This window comes from Tamandua tetradactyla, chromosome 14 (genome assembly GCF_023851605.1).
Source record: "Tamandua tetradactyla isolate mTamTet1 chromosome 14, mTamTet1.pri, whole genome shotgun sequence".
Classification (NCBI taxonomy): Eukaryota; Metazoa; Chordata; class Mammalia; order Pilosa; family Myrmecophagidae; genus Tamandua; species Tamandua tetradactyla.
In genome coordinates, this window is record NC_135340.1 from 15,777,957 (window position 1) to 15,790,776 (window position 12,820).

Below are 12,820 nucleotides of genomic sequence, written 5' to 3' on the forward strand. Positions count from 1 at the left end.
AAACTGCCAACCAAAAATTCTATACCCAGCAAAATTTTCCTTCAAAAATGAGGGAGAAATTAAAACATTTTCAGACAAAAATCACTGAGAGAATTTGTGACCAAGAGAACAGCTCTGCAAGAAATACTAAAGGGAGCACTAGAGACAGATACGAAAAGATAGAAGAGAGAGGTGTGGAAAAGAGTGTAAAAAGAAGGAAAATTAGATATGACATATAAAATACAAAAGGAAAAATGGTAGAGGAAAGTACTACCCAAACAGTAATAACACTAAATGTTAATTGATTGAACTCCCCAACCAAAAGACACAGACTGGCAGAATGGATTAAAAAACAGGATCCTTCTATATGCTGTCTACAGGAAACACATCTTAGACCCAAAGATAAACATAGGTTGAAAGTGAAAGGTTGGGAAAAGATATTTCATGCAAATAACAACCAGAAAAGAGCAGGAGTAGCTGTACTAATATCCAACAAATTAGATTTCCAATGTAAAACAGTTAAAAGAGACAAAGAAGGATACTATGTACTAATAAAAGGAACAATTCAACAAGAACACATAACAATCATAAATATTTACGCACCAAACCAGAATGCCCCAAAATAAGTGAGGCAAACACTGCAAACACTGAAAAGGGAAATAGACATATCTACAATAATAGTTGGAGACTTCAATTCCCCACTCTCATCAATGGACACAACATCTAGACAGAGTATCAATAAAGAAACAGAGAATTTGAATATTACAATAAATGAGCTAAACTTAACAGACATTTATAGGACATTACACCCCACAACAGCAGGATACACCTTTTTCTCAAGTGCTCATGGATCATTCTCAAAGATAGACCATATGCTGGGTCACAAAGCAAGTCTCAACAAATTTAAAAAGACTGAAATCATACACAACACTTTCTCAGATCATAAAGGAATGAAGTTGGAAATCAATAATAGGCAGAGCGCCAGAAAATTCACAAATACGTGGAGGCTCAACAACACACTCTTAAACAACCAGTGGGTCAAGGAAGAAATTACAAGAGAAATCAGTAAATATCTCGAGGCGAATGAAAATGAAAACACAACATATCAAAACTTATGGGACGCAGCAAAGGCAGTGCTAAGAGGGAAATTTATTGCCCTAAATGCCTATATCAAAAAAGAAGAAAGGGCAAAAATTCGGGAATTAACTGTCCACTTCGAAGAACTGGAGAAAGAACAGCAAACTCACCCCAAAGCAAGCAAAAGGAAAGAAATAACAAAGATTAGAGCAGAAATAAATGAAACTGAGAACATGAAAACAATTGAGAAAATCAATAAAACCAGAAGTTGGTTCTATGAGAAAATCAATAAGATTGATGGGCCCTTAGCAAGATTGACAAAAAGAAGAGGACGCAAAGAAATAAGATCAGAAATGGAAGAGGAGACATAACCACTGACCTCACAGAAATAAAGGAGGTAATAACAGGATACTATGAACAACTTTACACTAATAAATAAAACAATGTAGATGAAATGGACAAGTTCCTAGAAAGGCATGAACAACCAACTTTGACTCAAGAAGAAATAGATGACCTCAACAAACCAATCACAAGTAAAGAAACTGAATCAGTCATTCAAAAGCATCCCAAAAAGAAAAGTCCAGGAACAGATGGCTTCACATGTGAATTATACCAAACATTCCAGAAAGAATTAGTACCAACCCTGCTCAAACTCTTCAAAAAAATTGAAGTGAAGGGAAAGCTACCTAATTCATTCTATGAAGCCAACATCACCCTCATACCAAAACCAGGCAAAGATATTACAAAAAAGAAAACTACAGACCAATCTCTCTAATGAATATAGATGCAAAAATCCTCAACAAAATTCTAGCAAATCAAATCCAGCAACACATTAAAAGAATTATACATCATGACCAAGTAGGATTCATCCAGGTATGCAAGGATGGTTCAACATAAGAAAATCAATTAATGTAATACACTATATCAACAAATCAAAGCAGAAAAATCACATGATCATCTCAGTTCATGCAGAGAAGGCATTTGACAAGATTCAACATCCTTTCCTGTTGAAAACACTGCAAAAGATAGGAATACAAGGGAACTTCCTTAAAATGATAAAGGGAATATATGAAAAACCCACAGTTAATATCATCCTCAATGGGGAAAAGCTGAAAACTTTCCCCCTAAGATCAGGAACAAGACAAGGATGTCAACTATCACCACTGTTATTCAACATCATGTTGGAAGTTATTGCCAGAGCAATTAGACAAGAAAAAGAAATACAAGGCATCAAAATTGGAAAGGAGGAAGTAAAACTATCACTGTTTGCAGATGATATGATACTATACGTCGAAAACCCTGAAAAATCCACAGCAAACTACTAGAGCTAATAAACGAGTACAACAAAGTCGCAGGTTACAAGATCGACATTCAAAAATATGCTGTGTTTCTATACACTAGTAATGAACAATCTGAGGGGGAAATCAAGAAAGGAATTCAATTTACAATTGCAACTAAAAGAATAAAATACTTAGGAATAAATTTAACTAAAGAGACAAAAGACCTATACAAAGAAAACAACAAGAAACTGTTAAAAGAAATCACAGAAGACCTAAATAGATGGAAGAGCATCCCGTGTTCATGGATTGGAAGACTAAATATAGTTAAGATGTCAATTCTACCTAAATTGATTTACAGATTCAACGCAATACCAATCAAAATCCCAACAACTTACTTTTCAGAAATAGAAAAACCAACAAGCAAATTTATCTGGAAGGGCAGGGTGCCCCGAATTGCTAAAAGTATCTTGAGGAAAAAAAGCGAAGCTGGAGGTCTCACGCTGCCTGACTTTAAGGCATATTATGAAGCCACAGTGGTCAAAACAGCATGGTACTTGCATAAAGATAGATATATTGACCAATGGAATCAAATACAGTGCTCAGATATAGACCCTCTCATCTATGGACATTTGATCTTTGATAAGGCAGTCAAGCCAACTCACCTGGGACAGAACAGTCTCTTCAATAAACGGTGCCTAGAGAACTGGATATCCATATGCAAAAGAATGAAAGAGAACCTGTATCTCACACCCTATATAAAAGTTAACTCAAAATGGATCAAAGATCTGAACATCAGGTCTAAGACCATAAAACAGTTAGAGGAAAATGTAGGGAGATATCTTATAAATCTTATAATTGGAGGTGGTTTTATGGACCTTACACCTGAAGCAAGAGCACTGAAGAAAGAAAGAAATAAATGGGAGCTCCTCAAAATTAAACACTTCTGTGCATCAAAGAACTTCACCAAGAAAGTAAAAAGACAGCCTATACAATGGGAGACAATATTTGGAAACGACATATCAGATAAAGGTCTAGTATCCAGAATTTATAAAGAGATTGTTCAACTCAACAACAAAAAGACAGCCAACCCAATTACAAAATGGGAAAAAGACTTGAACAGACACCTCTCAGAAGAGGAAATACAAATGGCCAAAAGGCACATGAAGAGATGCTCAACCTCCCTGGCCATTAGAGAACTGCAAATCAAAACCACAATGAGATATCATCTCACACCCACCAGAATGGCCATTATCAACAAAACAAAAAGTGACAAGTGCTGGAGAGGATATGGAGAAAGAGGCACACTTATTCACTGTTGGTGGGAATGTCAAATGGTGCAACCACTGTGGATGGCAGTTTGGCGGTTCCTCAAAAAGCTGAATATAGAATTGCCATATGACCCAGCAATACCATTGCTAGGTATCTACTCAGAGGACTTAAGGGCAAAGACACAAATGGACATTTGCACACCAATGTTTATAGCAGCATTATTTACAATTGCAAAGAGATGGAAACAGCCAAAATGTCCATCAACAGAAGAGAGGCTAAACAAACTGTGGTATATACATACGATGGAATATTATGCAGCTTTAAGACAGAATAAACTCATGAAGTATGTAACAACATGGATGGACCTTGAGAACATTATGCTGAGTGAGACTAGCCACAAACCAAAGGACAAATACTGTATGGTCTCACTGATATGAATTGACATTAGTGAATAAACTTGGAATATGTCATTGGTAACAGAGACCATCAGGAGATAGAAATAGGGTAAGATAGTGGGTAATTGGAGCTGAAGGGATACAGACTGTGCAACAGGACTGGATACAAAAATTCAGAAATGGACAGCACAATACTACCTAATTGTAATGTAATTATGTTAAAACACTGAATGAAGCTGCATGTGAGAATGATAGAGGGAGGAGGACTGGGGACATAAATGAAATCAGAAACAAAGATAGATGTTAAAGATCGAGAGGGTATAATCTAGGAATGCCTAGAGTGTATAATAATAGTGAAATGTACAATGTACAAATTTTAAAAATGTTTTTGCATGAGGAAGAACAAAGGAATGTCATTATTGCAGGGTGCTGAAAATAGATGATAATTAATACTGCAAAATGTCACCTTATGTGTGAGACTAAAGCAAAAAATGTTTATTTGTTACAAAATTTATATTTCGACTAGAGCATTTCCTAATATAACTCATGTAGCTAACTTGATTGAATGTCATAAGTACTTGGAATCTCAGGGAGGACATGAGATTTTGTTGGTTTGTCCAGAGTGATGCCCCGATGAATCCCAGAGTGATTTGATCAGTGACTGGAAAAGTATTTGCAAGCCCCCTTCGGGGAATGGTGAGAGCAGGGAGAAATTCAACTTTCCCAAGTTGAATTCTTGATATTCTCACAAGCAGTGTGGACAACCAAAGCTATAGGCTGAACCCCCAGTCTTGGGGTTTGTTCATATGAAACTTAACCCCACAAAGGATAGGTCAAGTCTACTTAAAATTTAGGCCTAAGAGTCACCTCCAAGAGAGCCTCTTTTGTTGCTCAGATGTGGCCTCTCTCTCCAGCCAACATGACAAGCAGTCTCACCACCCTCCCCCTCTCTGCGTGGGACATGACTCCCAGGGGTGTGGACTTTCCTGGCAACGTGGGACAGAGATCCTGGAATGAGCTGAGACTCAGCATCAAGGGACTGAGAAAAACCCTAGAATGAGCTGAGAATTAACATCAAGGGATTGAGAGAACCTTCTCGACCAAAGGGGGAAGAGTGAAATGAGACAAAGTGTCAGTGGCTGAGAGGTTATCCTGGAGGTTATTCTTATGCATTAAGTAGATATCACCTTGTTGTTCAAGATGTAGTGGAGAGGCTGGAAGGAACTGCCTGAAAATGTAGAGCTGTGTTCCAGTAGCCATGTTTCTTGAAGATGACTGAACAAAGATATAGCTTTCACAATGAGACTCTGTGAATGTGAAAACCTTGTGTCTGATGCTCCTTTTAGCTACTATATCAACAGAAGAGTAGAACATATGGAATAAAAATAAATAATAGGGGAAACAAATGTTAAAATAAATTTAGTTTGAAATGCTAGTGGTAAATGAAAGCGAGGGGTAAGGGGTATGGTATATATAATCTTTTTTTTCTCTATTATCGTTTTATTTCTTTTTCTATTGTCTTTTTATTCCTTTTTCTAAATCAATGAAAATGTACAAATGTTCTAAGAAATGATGAATATGCAACTATGTGATGATATTAAGAATTACTGATTGTATATGTAGAATGGAATGATATCTTAATATTTTGTTCATTAATTTTTTTAATTAATAAAAAAGTTAAAAAAAAAAAACTATTTGCAAAGTCTCTTGAGGACTGGATTAAAAAAAATATGGATCTATTAAACTTCTCCACTTAGGAAATTCCTGATGCTCTCTTAGGCATTATGGACTCCCAAGTTAATAGGCCAAGCCCTAGAGCTTAAGGCTTGCTCTTATGAAATTCACTTCTGTAATGGGGAAGCTAAGCCTACCTCTAATTATGCCTAAGAGTCACTTCCAGAGAACTTTTGTTGCTCAGATGTGGCTTCTCTCTCACTAAGCCCAACTCTGCAAATGAACTCATAACTTACCCCTTACGTGGGACATGACTCCCAGGGATGAGCCTGGTACTCATATCGTGAGATTGACAATGCCTTCTTGACCAAAAGAGAGTAAAAAACAAAATGCAACAAAATAAGGTGTCAATGGCCAAAAAATTTCAAACAGAGTCAAGAGGCTATTTTGGATGTTCTCTTAGGCAAGCTTCAGCTAGAGATTGCAAACTGTCATGGTATGCCAAGCCTGAACCAACAGTATTACTGATAACCCTAAAGAATACCTAGGGCTCTATCTGAGACTCTGTAAAAGTTTCACTCAGTTTAATTTCCAGAAACCTAAAATTCCAGATTGTTCCTATGCCAAATAAATCCCTTGTGCCAGTTTGAAACTATTATGTCTCAGAAAAGCAATGTTTTAATCCTGAACCATCTTGTAGGAGCAGCCATTTCTTTTAATCTTGATTCAGTGTTGTAGGGCAGAAACTTTTGATTACATTATCTCCTTGAAGGTGTGGTGCGCCTAGCTGTGGGTGTGGCCTTTTGATTAGATGGAGATGTGACTCCACTCATTCAAGGTGGGTCTTGATTAGTTTACTAGAGTCCTTTAAAAGAGGAAACATTTTGCAGAAAGCTCAGAACAGATGCAGATGCTTAGAGAAGAGTTACTTCAGAGACACAGATGTTTGGAGATGCTTGGAGTGCTCAGAGAGAGACAGAAGATGTCTAGACACAGGCAGAGACCAACAGATGTCATGTGCCTTCCCAAGAGATGCTAAGCAAGACAGAACCCAGAGTTGTCTCCCTAGAGGAAGGCCCATAGATGCTTATACAGGAAACTGTTGGCATTAGAAGCAATGAACCAGGAGCAAGGACCAGCAGATGCCAGGCATGTGCCTTCCCAGCTGTCAGAGATGTTCCAGATGGCATCATCCTTTCTTGAATGAAACTAACCTCTTCTTGGTGCCTTAATTTGGACACATGTAGTTCACTAGAACTGCAAACTTGGAACTTATTAAATTCCCTTTTCAAAGCAATTCCATTTCTGGTATATTGCATTCTGGCAGCTTAATAAACTAATACAGGCCTGAAACCCAGGCAACCCAGATGTATCAGTCTTTCTAAGGACATCAACTAGTTGTATCCCATACCCCATAATGTTAATACCCCTTATCAACATGAAGAAGTTAGAATGAACATCGCCCAAATATCCCTAAAGACTGGGAGAAGGATCAAATGAGAGGGAGGAATTGTAACAGAGGCGATAGGATTTAACAAATGAGTATGACTACTGAATCACTGTGTTGATACTTCTTTTTTTTTTATTTCCAGTGTATTAGTTAGAAGGAAATACATAAAATTGTGGAAATGTAACCCATATCATACTTTGAAGTTTGTCCTATAATCACTTGTTAAAATGTACTTTGAAATCTATCATTTTTTCCTGCACATACGTTATATTTCACAAAAAAAAATGTTTAAAAAAATGAAGGTGGTGTGCCAGTTTCAAACTGTCATGTACACCAGAAAAGCAATGTTCTTTACTCCTCATTCAATAGTGCTGGGCGGGATCTTTTTTTATTGCTTCCATGGAGATGTGACCCACCCAATTATGAGTGGTAACTTTTGATTAGTTGGTTTCCATGGAGATGTGTCTCCACCCATTCAAGGTAGGGTTGCTTATTGGAGTCCTTTAAGAAGGAACCATTTTGGAAAAAGCTTTAGTACCAACAAAGCCCACACAGCCAGAGACCTTTGGAGAGGAACAAAGAAAACACCCTTGGGGGAGACATTTGAAACAAGAAGCCAGAGACTCCAGCACAGGCCAGCCATGTGCCTTCCCAGCTGACAGAGGTGTCCCAGTCCCATCAGCCTTTCTTGAACCAAGTTATCTTTTCCTGAATGCCTTAGTTTGGACATTTTTGTAGCCTTAGAACTATAAACTTGCAACTTAATACATTCCCTTTTTAAAAGCTATTCCATTTCTGGTATATTGCATTTTGGCGGCTTAATGAACTAAAACAGGTGGCATAAAGACTTTTTCAGACATTTTATTTATCCTAGTGTTTTTCCTAAAACAGTAAATTGAAAGATTAGACAAACACAAGATGCTCCCACCTGAGTCCCCACCACCTTGCACACACATTACTACTTGAAGCAACAGTGGCCACTGTCCTTATTCTCTGTCCATTGTTCAAAAGAGAAAAACTTGATCACATAAAATTATTTTTTTCACAGTATCCTTCACAAGATAATTTAAATTGCATCCGGCAAACCATGCCCCACAGACCAAATCTGGTCCACCACATGTTTTTGTATGGCCCATGAGCTAAAAAAGGTTTTTACAATTTTTAATGGTTGAAAAAATTAAAAGAAGAATAAAATTTCATGCCATGTGAAAATCACGTGAAATGCATGTTTCAGTGTCCATTAATAAAGGTTTCTATTTTGGCAATAAAAATTGGTGAAAATTTGTTTTCTCTCTCATTATATAAGTACCTATATAATATCCTTGATTTTGCCTCTTGACCCACAAAGCTTAAACTGCTATTTAGCCCTTTATAGAAAAAGTTTGGCAACCCCTGATGTGCAGGATTGATAACCACCACTCACTGGGACATAATGCATCTAAAGAAGTAAAAAAAAATGAACTTCTCACCCAGGAATTTCAGGAAAACCAATTATTTCTAGGCATGGGTAGATAACAAAAAAGAAACCGAACTATGTGTCTCCCTATTTAGCTACATGGGTTTCACTGGTTTTACCTCTTTGTTATATACCAGATTTTCTGAAAAACAAGATAAATTGGGACCCCCAAAATAGTAGTTTTATTAAGAGTTTATGCCTAAGAACAAAGCAACCATCTACCTTTCCCTCTGTTTTAACTTGACTAAATTTTATCAGTCAAAAAAATTTTTATTAAACTGATTTCTCAGGGAAAATATACATATTTAATGACAATGAATATATTAAATAATTTTCAATTCATGAAGCACACCAGTAAACTTTAATTTTTCTTATAGAATGTTCAAACCATCATGTCAGAATACTAATTTCCCAAATACACTAGGTCCCTTCTTGGCTCAGCATCCTTGCTTACGTTTGTCCCTTGGTCTGGAATTCTCTTCCCAAATACTCTCATATACTCAAAGAAGAGGCTGGTAGAGCGGGAGAAACTGGGAAAATAATTGCCAAGGAAGTGGAACTCCAGACTGGTAGGACAGGTAGAATAAATATATAAGTAAGTTGTATGTTTTTTGGGGGGGGAGAGGGGAGAAAGGGAGCTGTTTTTTTTTTTTAATTAGAGAAGTTATAAGTTTACAGAAAAATCATGCAGAAAGTACAGACTTCCCATGTTTCCCAGTTCTTTTTTTTTTTTTACATAGGTAATTCCAAGGTTTTTAAAAAAAAAAACCTCTTGAAAACTATTTTTAATTGAAATGCCACTCCTCTTTGAAAGTTCGCTCAGAATTCATTGTTCCCACAGCACATTGCTTGTACTTCCATTTTGCATTTACGCCCTCCCATTATGACTAGAATATGCTTTTAGGAGCAGCCACCCCTAGTTCTTTACACGTCCCACTTGTTTACAAAACCTGGTTCCTTCCTGGTGTTCACCATATCGGGGACCCAGTTGCAAATGCCAAAACCTAAGAACCACCCTTTACATTTTCCCTCTCCCTCATCACTAAATGCTTAAATGTGCTGCCTAAATATCTTAGATCCTTCGTGATGACATTCACTATTATAATTCACAACCACTCTACACACCTTGCACCCACTACCATTCATTTCCTACAGCACAGTCAAAGCAATCCTTCCAAATCAGAACTCTGACACACACACACACACAAACACACACACACACACACACTGATGTCACTGGTAGATCAACTATCCACTGAACTGGTTCTCAAGGACCAGGCAACTTGCAAAAATGCATGAGAATGTGAGACCGTGTCTTCCACCAGATTCCAAGGGTAGAGTCTGTACCACAGCCCCCAGCATGTAGTAGCTGGTCAATAAATGTTTCATGGACGGATCAATGCAGGGCAACTTCTCATTTTTCTTGGCATCCCCGACGTTGCCAACTTCTTTCAAGGAGTCCCTTTTGATAGTTACACATTTACTTTTGTAATGTTTTAAATATCTTTTGGAATTGCCTTCAGAGGTAATACGTCATCCAAAAAAGAAAATGTCTTTCTTTTTCTTTGCTACCCGAGTGGATTTTTGACCCAGAGTGGTGTTACACCAGTCAAAATGTTCATCTGTTTTATTCATAAAACTCTGAAGGACATTTGTTTGTTTCCAAAAATTCCAAACCACTCCCAAAAGGTGGATATTTGACAAGGAACACGAAAAATTACGTGCTGTGGACTGAGAGCTAACACATTCCGAGCGCTTAAAGTGTGCCAGGCACTGATGAGCCCTTTATAAGCATTCTTTCACTTAGTGCTCACATCAAACCCATGTGGTGCCGGTATTCCAATTTTGTGGATTAAAAAAAAAAACTGAAGTTGAGAGGTTAAGAGTCTACAGACATGCCAATCTTCAGTTGTGGATTACAAAGAGGAGTGGCTTTATAGAAAAGTCCCTTATTAATTCTTATAAGTGAAATATTGGATGATGATAGTGACAGATTAATGTTTCTGAGTGTCTCTCAATTTCTTAGGAATCCACAGTCAATTTCATTATCCTATTATCCTCTGTTTTATCCTATTGTCCCTGTTCAGAGTTTTTGGGGCCCCATTTGGATGCTGAGTCACGCTGAGTAAGGCTGGGAGGGGCTGTTAAGAAAATAAAAATCTAGAACCTAGATATCACATGCCTTCATCACAGACATAGCAGAAAGTTCAAAGGAAAAGAAAGATTATTTCCAAGTGGCCCAAAGGTGAGTCTAGAAAGAAAGATTAAGCCTGGCTGGCTGGTCACACCCTATAAATTCAAGATATCGTGACTCATATTAATAGCATGCTAGCAAAATAGCATTAATATAGAAATTAAAACATGAGGTTTTACTTTGTAATTTCTGGAAACAGCTTAAAATATAGTAGGTCAAAGTTAAAAATAGAAGAATTAAGATGAGAATTTCTTCATATGTACATAAATTTTTTTTTCTTTTTTAATCTGCTTTTCTAGGTATTTAGTTTCTCTATTTTAGGTAAACGCGTTTTTATCATAAATATTAAATTAAGTATTAAAAAGACAGTATTTGATGCTGATTCTTGGGTTTCTGGTCTTTATGTCAAAACCGCTGGGTCTGCTACACTAGCCAAGCAAGTGACTAAAGAGCTGGAAGTAGAAGTCGGTGGTGATAACCCTGAGAACACAGACGCTCAGCACAGCCACAACGACGGACCCACCACATTCCCAGGCCCATCCACAGGGAAATGAAATCGTATACTTAGCCAGAATGCATTCAGACATCATGTCAGCAACAGGCTAATAAATGGAAAAGTATCATCTCCAGATTAACATTAGTAGAAAACATCAACTATGAAACCTAACATCATTCCCTGTGAATTCAAAAACACAATTTTTCAATGACTCAAGTACCTGATTTACCACCTTTCTGAGAGCACTATTATTTAAATCAATTTAACTTTTGCAAAGAAACAAACTAGATATTTCTTTTAAATTCATGAGACTAATTGAAAATGGAAAAAAATTGATTTATCCCTGAGTAACAACTCTGCCAGTTCCCATATCTGTCTTGTTACAGTTATGTTTAATATCTTCCCAACAGAAAGAGGATTTTTAAAAGCATCTATAGAAACAATTACTTTAAACAAGGTTTAACTATAGGAAAACATGGCTTTCAATAAACATTCTTCTAATTGGAAACAAATAAAGGAAGTTTACTTTGGACATAAACTTTATTTACTTTATTATTAAAGTAATAATAAATAATAAGAACCTCGAAATGTATTCTACAAGATGGTTATTTATCCTTATGTCTTACTATTACAATGCACATAATAGTAAGTTGCCAGTGTAAAAATAGATAAATAAAAGCACACATTGAAACAACAAACATTGATAAGCTGCCAAAGAATGTCTTGTGAATATTTTCTTATTATTTCATCAACAAGTCCATGGAATGTTAACCACATTTTACAAAAATGAAAGCCCAGAACCAAAGCAACTCATACTAAAGTACGTCAGAAAAATTTAGGAATTGGAGGCACCAAATTCCAAAAACAAGGATGTAGCTGAAAACCCCTCTTTTGCAGCCAAATAATTCTCTCTCCCACACCAGAGCAGAACAGCAAGTGTTAAAAATGAAATATGCTAGCAGGAATGAATACCTCAATACAAACCTAAGAAGCTAAAATTGAGAAAATTTTCCCAGAATGAAGAGGAAATGATGAAAAGGAAAATAGGAGAGAAATATATTAAAAAAAGAGACTCATTCCAGAGGTCCAACATCTAAATAACAGGACTGCCAGAAAGACAGAATAAAAAAAGAGGGAGGGGGGAAGATATTTTAAAAGAAATAATGAAAGGAAATTTCCCAGAACTGAGAGATATTCTTATCAAAATGAAAGAGCCACTAAAGAACCACCGTGAATGAATAAAAAAAGAGCTACAGCAAAGCAGGTCATGATGAAATTTCAGAAAGCTGGAGATATGAAACACTTTCAGACAGAGGAAAAAACTCACTGAGAAGGAACAGGAATGAAAACATCATTGGATTCCTCACCTGCAACCACAGATGTTAGAAGATGGAACAATCCTTCCAAAATTCTGAGTAAAATTATTTTCAACCTAGAATTCTACTACCAAGCAGACAATTATTTGGGATAAAGGTAAAATAATTAAATTTTCAGACATGCAAGACTTAAAAAGAAAAAAAAGTACTTCTTATGTACCTTTGGGAAGCTAC

The 12,820-nt window shown here is 36.7% G+C and overlaps 1 protein-coding gene across 3 annotated transcripts in view; it reads right to left on the bottom strand.

Annotated features, from left to right (window-relative positions):
• The window catches only part of TTC6 (tetratricopeptide repeat domain 6), a 292,851-nt gene that overhangs the window by 212,119 nt on the left and 67,912 nt on the right, over window positions 1-12,820 (bottom strand). The window lies entirely within an intron of this gene.